General features: G+C 42.1%; 2 pseudogenes; both read left to right on the plus strand.

Annotated features, from left to right (window-relative positions):
- The first annotated feature begins 2,298 nt into the window (after positions 1-2,298).
- Positions 2,299-3,273, plus strand: LOC125517065 (annotated as a pseudogene).
- Positions 3,274-5,740: 2,467 nt separating this feature from the next.
- Positions 5,741-6,726, plus strand: LOC125517066 (annotated as a pseudogene).
- Positions 6,727-11,459: the final 4,733 nt, after the last annotated feature.

The raw sequence follows: 11,459 nt of genomic DNA on the forward strand, positions 1-11,459 counted from the left end.
CAGCTTCATTGCAACAACCTCAAATATGCTTGCATTGAATTTATGCTCTGTTCGAATAATATGAACGATGTGCTTGCAAGCCATGGGTATCTACATCTCAAAAGATCTTTTCCTGACGTCATAATCGATGTGTTTGAGAGAACAGTTAAGTCCCGCAAAATTTAGTATGCCAACCCAGCATGAGCTACTGCCTGTCCTTCAGTTCTAGAAGATCCTTGGCATGTTGGTTTTGAGAAGGTTATGAAGTGGTGCTACATTTAGGATACCCATCACCGGTTGGCTTCTATCAAGTTACTTTTGATACACTAGTAAGATGCCCGTGCTATGCCACAGAACCACATCAAAGTATGGAGACAAAAATAGTCCATCCTCACTTGGATGAAGGGAGAAGGCGGATAGGGATAGAAGGTGGAGCACAAACAAGTGAGAAGTGGCGATGGGGTCCTGTTAAACGGTACCAGCAATATGGAAAATAGTGTGAAGACATGGAGGTTTTGTTGACAAGGCAATGATAGCGAAATGACTAAAATGCACCACTGGTCTATAAACTTGTTCCAAATATGCACAATAGTTGTGTAGCTCATGGGATATTTTCAACTGGTTAAATATGAGTGAACATGTCACAATCGCACCGACTGGTCACCATATGCGAGGAATCTTGCTCAAGGCTTTTTGTGTGCAAAAATAACCCTCATGAATTTCTTGAGGTGTTTCTATACCAAGCAATACCACTCTCTCCCTCCCTCTCTCTCTCTCCCTCCCCCCCCCCTCTCTCTCTCTCTCTCTTCCCATCAGCCGAGACTTGGGCCGGATTTTTATGACATGCCTGAGGCCAGAGGGCTAGGCGATAATATAGATGATGGACCAGAGAGCCTAGTGCATCACAGGTGGGTTTTACGTCTTGTGCGCAACTTTAGTGGCATAATCCCATCGCAAATGTAATGCCTCGCTTATTGCGGGACATAAGCAGCCCTCACCTACAGGGATCGATGAAATGGGCTCGCTTAGCAATGTGGTATCTAATAGTTTTGGGAAGCTTTTAAGGAGAAGTTGGAGAAACCTTCCACCCGGTTTTCGGAAGGTTCCTAGCAGCTTTCCTTCTACTTATCTTTTGTATTTCTCTCTACCCCTTTTTATCGATTTTCATTTTGTTTTTCTATTTTTCCTATTTGTTTTTTTCTATATTTACAAACATGTCGACTTTTATTGAATACATGTTGAAAAAAATAGATGCACGTTGAAGTTTTTTCGAATACACATCGACCACTTATACATTGACATGATAGTTGATCCCTGAAATTCTGAACTTTCTATATATACATTGACATGATATTCTGCTTGTAGTTGATAATATCATATCATTAGAAATTTCACCCGTATTATAATAGTATGCATAACTCTTTATGCATGGTTCATGCTATTCCTCTTTTCAGATTGTGCAACCCGTGGTATTGGTTCTTCTCTTTGCTTTTTGGGATATAATCGATGTGATAATTAGGTGGCAAGCCTTTCATCTGCATGCCACTGTCATGAGAACCTTCTGTCTTTCAAAAGTTTCCTTTTGAATCGGTTGAACATCTTATATTTGGGAAGGGAGGGAGTACTTTACAATCTGATCATAGTAGCTCGAATTTCAGTAGTACTGAACTGTAGATGTGAACTCTCAGGCATGTATATTAGAATTCTCTGGAGTTCTCAATCTAGAAGACTCATGTTAAGTCGTGGACCAGGTACACTGGCCAATCCTCGATCTTGAGGTACACTACATATTTGGGATGGTGGCATGGTAGGATGGAAAGTGTGCTAAGGTCGTAGATGAAAATGGACGGCACTGCTTGAGATGTTGGAGGCTCTAACGTATGCTTGAGGTGACACGGAGGCTCCCCCGACAACGTGTCCTGCGTACCGCGCTCAACATCTGAGGTACACGGTGATGTGGCTGTGTGCGAACAGGGAACCACTTGTTTCTTGTGCCATCCAATAAAATAATAAAAACCTAGGAATACGAGTTAGTACTAATTCTTATCTTATATTCTTATATAAACACTACACGACATCACAAAACTTCTCCTTTGCAAACTCGAAACCCTAACCTTGCCATTCTGCCTGGTCACTTTCTTCCGCCGCGCCGCCGCCACCCCCCTCCCTCCCCCCCACCCCCAATATCATTGCCAAGGGCCTTCATCGAGAGTTACAACTCACCCCGATCCCCTCCTCCTCCCAACTTCCATGATGGTAGCATCGCAGGGTTCAATAGTGAGGGTGCTATTGAGGCGCACACAAGAGACGACGGAGGCCATGGTCGTGTTCGAGATTGCCGGCAACAACCTGCTCAAGGGCCTTGGTAGAGGCGCATTGCGCTCTTCTCCGCCATTCTCTATCGGCGACTACGACTGGTGCATCCTCTACTACCCCGTCAGTTTCGGGGAGCCAAGGTTGCGCCTCTGTCTTCCTCAAGCCCCCGACCAAGAACGCCATGGTGAGGGCATACTACAGGTTGTGGCCTCTAGATGCGGTTAGTGGCCAGACGATTAAGGCGGTATGCTGAGTGACAAAAGTGTTCGACCCTAAAATCCCATCTTGGGGCTTTCCAAATTAAGTTCATGAAGACCACCAAGCCGGCGTACGTGGGGAACAATTGTCTCATGATGTAGTGCGAAGTCCGGGTTATCAAGGAAGCACTAGAGATCATGTGCTGCCCTTTGAACTTTCGGATAATATTGCAACATAGCTAGAGGGGAAGAAAGGAGCAGAAGTGACTTTTAAGGTTCAAGGGGATATATTTTCTGCTAATAAGATTTTTCTTGCGATGCAGTCGGCGGTCTTTGACACCAAGTTTTATGGGCGTATGGCTATCGAGGACAACGAGTCACATGACATAACTATCGACGAATTGCAACCTGCTATATTCAAGGCATTTCTTCACTTCTTCTACACGGATTCATTGCCTTCCATGGTTGATCTTGATGATGATGATGAAAAAAGAGAAATGGTTAAGCACTTATTTCTCATAAGTATGCGACGAAAAGGATGAAGGTGATATGTGAAGGCATTCGATGGAAGAGTCTTGATGCCGAGACCGCAGCGACAATATTAACTCTAACTTAGTAGCTTCATTGCAACAACCTCAAATATGCTTGCATTGAATTGATGCTCTGTTCGAATAATATGAATGATGTTCTCGCAAGCCAAGGGTATCTACATCTCAAAAGATCTTTTCCTGGCATCATAATCGATGTGTTTGAGAGAACAATTAAGTCCTGCAAAATTTAGTATGCCGACCGGCATGAGCTACTGGTTATCTTTCAGTTCCGGATGATCCTTGGCATGTTGGTTTTGAGAAGGTTATGAAGTGGTGCTAAATTTAGGATGCCCATCACCGGTTGGCTTCTATCGAGTTACTTTTGATACACTAGTAACATGCCCGTGCTATGCCATGGAACCACATCAAAGTATGGAGACAAAAATAGTCCATCCTCGCTTGGATGAAGGGAGAAGGCCGATAGGGATAGAAGGTGGAAACAAGTGAGATTGTTCGAGAAGTGCCGATGGGGTCCTGTGAAACGGTATGAGCAATAGGGAAAATAGTGTGAAGACAATGTGGTTTTGTCGACAAGGCAATGATAGAGAAATGACTAAAATGCACCACTTTCTATAAACTTGTTCCAAATATGCACAATAATTGTGTAGCTCATGGGATGTTTTCAACTGGTTAAATATGAGTGAACATGTCACAATCGCACCGACTGGTCACCATATGCGAGGAACCTTGCTCAAGGCTTTTTTGTGCAAAAATAACCCTCATGAATTTCTTCAGGTGTTCCTATACCAAGCAATACCACTCTCTCTCCCTCCCTCCCTCTCTCTCTCTCTCTCTCTCTCTCTTCCCATCATCCGAGACTTCGGCAGGATTTTTCTGACATGCCTGAGGCCAGATGGCTAGGCAGAGCACGATCGATGGTTTGCGTGCAGAGCTAGCATGACTTGATGTCTTGCGCCGGCTTGGGCCAAATAATATAGATGACGGACCAGATAACCTAGTGCATCACGGGTGGGTTGTTACGTTCCGTGCGCAACATTAGTGGCATAATCCCATCGTAAATGCAATGCCTCGCTTGTTGTGGGACAAAAGCAGCCCTCACCTACATGGATCGATGAAATGGGCTGGCCCAGCAATGTGGTATCTAATAGTTTTGGGAAGCTTTTAAGGAGAAGTTGGAGGAACCTTCCATCTGGTTTTGGGAAGGTTCCTAGCAGCTTTCCTTCTACTTCTCTTTTGTATTTCTCTCAACCCATTTTTATCGATTTTAATTTTCTTTTCTATTTTTCATATTTGTTTTTTCTATTTTTAAATACATGTCGGCTTTTGTTGAATACACGTTGAACATTTTTTGTATACATGTTAAAAAAATTAGATACACATTGAACTATTTCGAATACACATTGAACACTTATCTGGATACATGTTGAACGTTTGTCAAATGCATACGGAACATTTTGTTAACATGCATCTAACATTTTTGAAAAATGCCGTGATCATTTTTTAAAACATGTGTAATTTTTTTAGTGTTACCAACATTTTTTCAATAGAAAAAAGTTTCCGTTATGTTAATGACATTTTTAAAAATTGCCAAACGAAATTTGATATTTCACTAACACTTTTTTCTATGCCTCATCCTTTTCCGTTTCCATTCTGGTTATCTATCTTCTATACCCATAATAGTCCATATTACTTTGTACTTTCCCAGATTGAGAAAAAAAACTAAACTTTTTGAAAAGGAAACAAGATAGTTGATCCCTGGAATTCTGAACTTTCTATATATACATTGGCATGATGTTCTGCTTGTAGTTGATAATATCATATCATTGAAAATTTCACCCGTATTATAATAGTATGCATAACTTTTTATGCCTAGTTCATGCTATTCCTCTTTTTCAGATTGTGCAACCCGTGGTATTGGTTCTTCTCTTTGCTTCTTGGGCTATAATTGATGTGATAATTAGGTGGTAAGCTTTTTGTCTGCATGCCACTGTCATGAGAACCTTCTGTCTTTTAGAAGTTTCCTTTTGAATCAGTTGAACATCTTATATTTGGGAATGGAGGGAGTACTTTACAATCTGATCATAGTAGTTTGAATTTCAGTAGTATTGAACTATAGATGTGAACTCTCAGGCATGTATATTAGAATTCCCTGGAGTTCTCAATCTAGAAGACTCATGTTAAATCGTGGACCAGGTACACTGCCCAATCCTCGATCTTGAGGTACACTACATATTTGGGATGGTGGCATGGTAGGATGGAAAGAGTGCTAACGTGGTAGATGAAAATGGACGACACTGCTTGAGATGTTGGAGGCTCTAACATATGCTCAAAGTGAAATGGAGGCTCCCCTGGCAACGTGTCCTGCGTACCACGCTCAACACCGGAGGTACACAGTGATGTGGCTGTGTGCGAACAGGGAACCACTTGTTTCTTGTGCCATCCAATAAAATCATAAAAACCTAAGAATAAGAGTTAGTACTAATTCTTATCTTATATTCTTATATAAACACTACACAACATCACAAAACTTCCCCTTTGCAATGTCGAAACCCTAACCTTCCCCATTCCGCCTGGTCACTTTCTTCCGTCGTGCCGCCGCCACTCCCCCTCCCTCACCACCACCACCAATAGCATCGCCAAGGGCCTTCATCGAGAGCTACAACTCATCCCGATCCCCTCCTCCTCCCAACTTCCATGATGGTAGCATCGCAGGGTTCAATAGTGAGGGTGCTATTAAGGCGCACACAAGAGACGAGGGAGGCCACGGCCGTGTTCGAGATTGCCGGCAACAACCTGCTCAAGGGCCTTGGTAGAGGCGCATTGCGCTCTTCTCCGCCATTCTCTATCGGCGGCTACGAATGGTGCATCCTCTACTACCCTGACGGTTTCGGGGAGCCAAGGTTACGCCTCTGTCTTCCTCAAGCTCCCGACCAAGAACGCCATGGTAAGGGCGTACTACATGTTGTGGCCTCTAGATGTAGTTAGTGGGCAGGCGATTAAGGCGGTATGCTGAGTGACAAAAGTGTTCGACCCTAAAAGCCCATCTTGAGGCTTTCCAAAGTTCATGAATACCGTGTTATCAAGGAAGAACTATAGATCCCTACGCCGCCCTCTGAACTTTCGGATAATCTTGCAACATTGCTACAGGGGAAGAAAGGAGCAGATGTGACTTTCAAGGTTCAAGGGGATGTATTTCCCGCTCATAAGATTTTGCTTCAGATGCGGTCGGCGGTTTTCGACGCCAAGTTCTACGAGCCTATAGCTACAGGGGACAAAGTCACCGGACATAACTATCGACGACATGCAACCTACTGTTTTCAAGGCATTTCTTCACTTCATCTACATGGATTCATTGCCTTCCATGGTTGATCTTGATGATGATGACAAAAGAGAAATGGTTAAGCACTTAATTGTGGCTGCCGATAAGTATGTGATGGAAAGGATGAAAGTGATATGTGAAGGCATGCTATACAAGAGTCTTGATGTTGAGACTGTGGCTACAATATTAGCTCTAGCTGAGCAGCTTCATTGCAGCAACCTCGAAGATGCTTGCATTGAATTTATGATCTCTTTGAATCGAATGAATGATGCTCGCAAGCCAAGGGTATCTAAATCTCAAAAGATATTTTCCTGACATCATTATCGATGAGTTTGAGAGAACAGTTAAGTCCCGCAAAATTTAGTTTGGCAACCCGGCATGAGCTACTTCTTGTCCTTCAGTTTGGGAAGATCCTTGGCATGTTGGTCTGGAGAAGGTTATGAAGTGGTGCTAAATTTAGGATGTTCATCACCGGTTGGCTTCTATCAAGTTTCTTTTGAAACACTAGTAAGATGCCTGTGCTACGGCACGAAACCCCATCAAAGCATGGAGACAAAAATAGTCCATCCTCGCCTGGCTGGAGGGAGAAGGCGGATAGTGATAGAAGGTGGATCACAGACATGTGAGATTATTCGAGAAGTGCCCATGGGGTCCTTTGAAATGGTACGAGCTAGAGGGGAAACAATGTGAAGACAAGGAGGTTTTGTCGATGAGGCAATGATAGTGAAATGACTAAAATGCACCATTGATCTATAAACTTGTTCCAAATATGCACAATACTTGTGTAGCTCATGGGATGATTTAACCTGGTTAAATATGAGAGAACATGTCACAATCGCACCGACTGGTCACCATATACAAGGTATCTTGCTCAAGGCTTTTTGGGTGCAAAATAACCCTCATGTATTTTTTGAGGTGTTTATATGCGAAGCAATACCTCTCTCTCCCCCCCCCCCTCTCTCTCTCTGTCGAGACTTGGGCTGGATTTTTCTGACATGCCCAAGTCTAGGTGGCTAGGCAGAGCACGACCGACGGTTTGCGTGTGAAGCTAGCATGACCTGATGTCTTGCACCGGGTTGGGCCAAAAAATATAGACGAAGGACCACACGGCCTAATGCATCACGGGAGGTTTGTTATGGCTTGTGCGCAACCTTAGTTGCATAATCCCGTCGCAAATGCAATGCCTCGCTTGTTGTGGGACATAAGCAGCGCTCACCTATGGAGAAGTTTTGAGAAATGGGCTGGCCCAACAATGTGGTATCTAATAGTTTTGAGAAGCTTTTAAGGAGAAGTTGGAGGAACCTTCCATCTTGTTTCGGGAATGTTCCTGGCAACTTTTCTTCTACTTCTCATTTGTATTTCTCTCTACCCGTTTTTATAGATTTTCATTTCCTTTTTCCATTTTCCTGTTTTATTCTATTTTTAAATACATGTCCAATTTGTTGAATACACGTTGAACATTATTTGTATACATGTTGAAAAAAATTAGATACGCATTGAACTTTTTTCAAATATACATTGAACACTTATTTGAACACATGTTGAATATTTGTCAAATGCATATTGAACATGTTTTTAACACGTGTTCAACATTTTTTTAGAAATGTCATGAACATTTTCTTAAAACATGCGTAAATTTTTTAAGTGTTACAAACACTTTTGAATGGAGAAAAGAATTTTTATATGTTAGTGACGTTTATAAAATTTGCCCAAACAAAATTTGATATTTCACTAACATTTAAAAAAACCATGAACAAATTTGTAAATGTGTGTTAGTTTTTTGAATGTCATGTTTTTTTTGAATTGTACGGATATTTTTCCAAATTACGTAAACAAAATTTTATATTTTTAAAGAATGTTTAAAAAAGTGTGATGAATATATTTTGAAATGAGCGAACATTTTGTAAATGTCAGAAACATTTTATTCAATTGTCAAACTTCTTTCAAAAACCGCGAGTATAAACTTTTACATTCCCTGAATATTTTTGTAACGTGCGATGAACATTTTTTTACCAAAAATGGGAGAGGAAAAACAAAAGCAAAAATGTAAGGGGAAAGGGCAGAGAAAGAAAAAAAACATTCTATCTGTTGCTCGCTTTCTTTGGGTGAAAGCTTGTAGGGTTGTGGCCGGAAAGAGGCGTGTAATTTGGTCATGTCACTAGGCCTGGCCAATTACCCGCGCTGCAGGCGATGACACTCCTTTCGCCACCACTCAATGCTCCTAAGGACACCTACAACGCGGGCGCTATCGGCAAGCGCTAGGGTACAAATCCCAGCCGTTGTGCTAGATTCCCACCGAGCATGGGAATTCTGCTGGCATCGACACCTAGTCTGTCGTCAGGCGATCCAAGTCTTTCGTGTGTTTGTTTTACTAGGTAATTGCCCGTGCGTTGCAGCGGGGTCATACAAACTCTAATATTATGTATAACATTTACTCTTAGGACATAAATACTGTCAACTTTTTTTAGCCGATAAATAACTTTCGTTGTTGTTTTTCTTCTTCTTCGCTTCATGAGCTGGCCGTCATTGTTGCTGTTGGTGCTGCCGGTGATGACATTGCCATAATATCAATTAAACTCAAGATGCTATATAACTCCATCGTTTAAAAATAGTTCGAGCAGCTATGTCTTTTACAAGATGTACCAAAAACCCATTGTGTCTATTCTCGTAATCGTAAACTATCTAGTACAAGCCTGTGTGGACCTTTTATATATAGCACACATTCTATGTACTAAATTAACTTAGAATAACCTGAAAGTCATGATTAAGAAAGAGGAAAATGTACTTCCTTCACTAACAAAACATGGATTCCCTGCCTTAGAAGAAACAAACAAATCAACCAGGCTCCGTTTCTTGCATTTCATTTTATGGACCTTGATCACACACAAAAATAGAGCAAGAATAGAAAAACGAAAACGCATGCAGGAACCCGGTCCAACGGGAAGCAAGTTGATTCGCTAGCCCGCAAGATGGGAATTACAAGGGCGTACATGATCTCTTACATGGGCCATGCAAGGCATCCCCGAAGAAGGATGGCATGCATATTGATTTTTGCGTTGCACCTCCAACTCTTTTGCTTGAACTCATCCATGGCTTGGAAACGAGAGGGCACCACGTGAGATTTTCTGGATCGCGTTGTTTTTCTTGGAGAGAGGGTCGGCTGAGAGCGAGAGGTTCAATAGCCTGGGAGAGGAAGAGATGCGGCAAAATCGGGAGACATATAATTTCTCTGGAGAGAGATATTTACGCTTGAGAGATTGCGGGAGTACATTCAGGGAAAGATATATTTTCCATAACTATTGTCTGGGATTTATTTTCCAACTGAATGATTGGGAGATTGGTTATGTGAGGGAGATTGGCCCTTGATTACAGGAGACTGATCCGAATTTATTGGGTTACCAAAGAATATTTGTTAGGTTACCATGAAAAGACTAAGGCTGGTCATAGTGGGGAGTAACTTAGACTAGTGTCATGCATATGACACTAGTCTATGTTACTACCTTTATAGTGCAAAGTGTCATAGAAGTAGTATCATATATGGTTGCATTTATTAGCTTATAGACTCAACATTTCTTGAGAAGCGTTATGTGATGGTAATATAATATGTTACTCCAAACACCTCTCTCCTCATTAATTAGGTGCCACATAAGCAAACTTGTCTTGGGATGTGTTATGTTACTAGCTAAGTTACTCCCACTATGACTAGCCTAATGCGATCCTGCCGGTCAAATAAAAATCGTGCAAAATAGAAAATCGGGACGGGGAGGAAAACCAAAGGAGGGGTGGGGAGGGGCGAACGAAGGGGTTGGACGAAAAATTGACGTATGACGGGAAACGAAACACTCCGTTTATTTTAGGTAGTAAAGAGATAGAGATTAGTTAGATATCCATAGAACCCTCCTAAGGGCATGTCCAACGCGGGCGCTTGCGGTCGGCGCCAGGATCTAATTCCCACCGATATCCCGATCGATTGGCAGTTACATGCTTCGAATCCTGGACGCCTGGTCAGGCGGCCAGCATTGTAGATGCCCTAAGGGCATCTCCAACGCGCGGTGCTTGGAAAAGCGCTGGGTCGACGCAAAGGGATGCATCGGGCGCTTCGCTCCTATCTCTCTCGCATGCGGCGCATAGCCAGCTAAATTAGCGTTCAATTAGCACTGGCAGTCTAGCGTCTCGTGTTGTAAGACATGGGCGCCTAGATTTTTTTAATTTAATAATACCTTCTTTTCGTCTATAAGCTCCTAATCAAGCGTCGGGCATTGTACATGCCCTAAAAAAAGGTATCGGCAGAATCCTACCAGCATTGGATACCTCTTACACAGGCGCTTAGCACAAAATCATATTTTTCCTTTGGCCGAGCGTCTACAGAAGCCTCTCCCTATTGGAGATGCCCTATGGATCCATACGAACGAGGTATCCTAACGTCTGCGTCTACGATATTTCGGTGTCCGATCTCGTTTTACCGGTTTGATGTGCATTGTTGTACAATCATACATTAATCAGACAAATCCCGTCGTAAGCATAGCAGACGAGGTATAGGCGTACAATACCTCCCTGCAAATCTCTCGTCCGTGACTCCGAGCACACTAACGAGCATGGCATACAGCCAAAATTGACTGGTGAAAATCAAACACACTGTCTCCAATTCCTACCCCGAAGAAAATCAGATACCCATAAAAAGAATCAGATCGGCACAACCATACATGCATCGATGTACTCACACAAATGCTTAACCTTTTTATTTTTTCTTTACATCACATTAATGAGAAGAAGATGCAAAAAAAGTACAAAGTGAAAAACTATAACATTATATCCTATAAAAGCTAGCGTCCTCTAGTTTTGCTAAAATTCAACCATAATAGGAATCTCATGTTCTCGATGAATTCAACACTTTGCATCTATATAGACATGGCTATCACATCAAGTTTGTACAAAGTAAACCATCATATTTTTAAACCATCCGTCTATGATATATTATGATCATGGTAAAGAAAAAACTTACCAGGACTGCATTTGATCAAACTGAGAGCGGACAATCCATATGAATGCCTCTCCATGAAAAAAGTGAATTCCTTTTCTGCAAGGGAAAACACATTT

Source organism: Triticum urartu, chromosome 6, assembly GCF_003073215.2.
Source record: "Triticum urartu cultivar G1812 chromosome 6, Tu2.1, whole genome shotgun sequence".
NCBI lineage: Eukaryota > Viridiplantae > Streptophyta > Magnoliopsida > Poales > Poaceae > Triticum > Triticum urartu.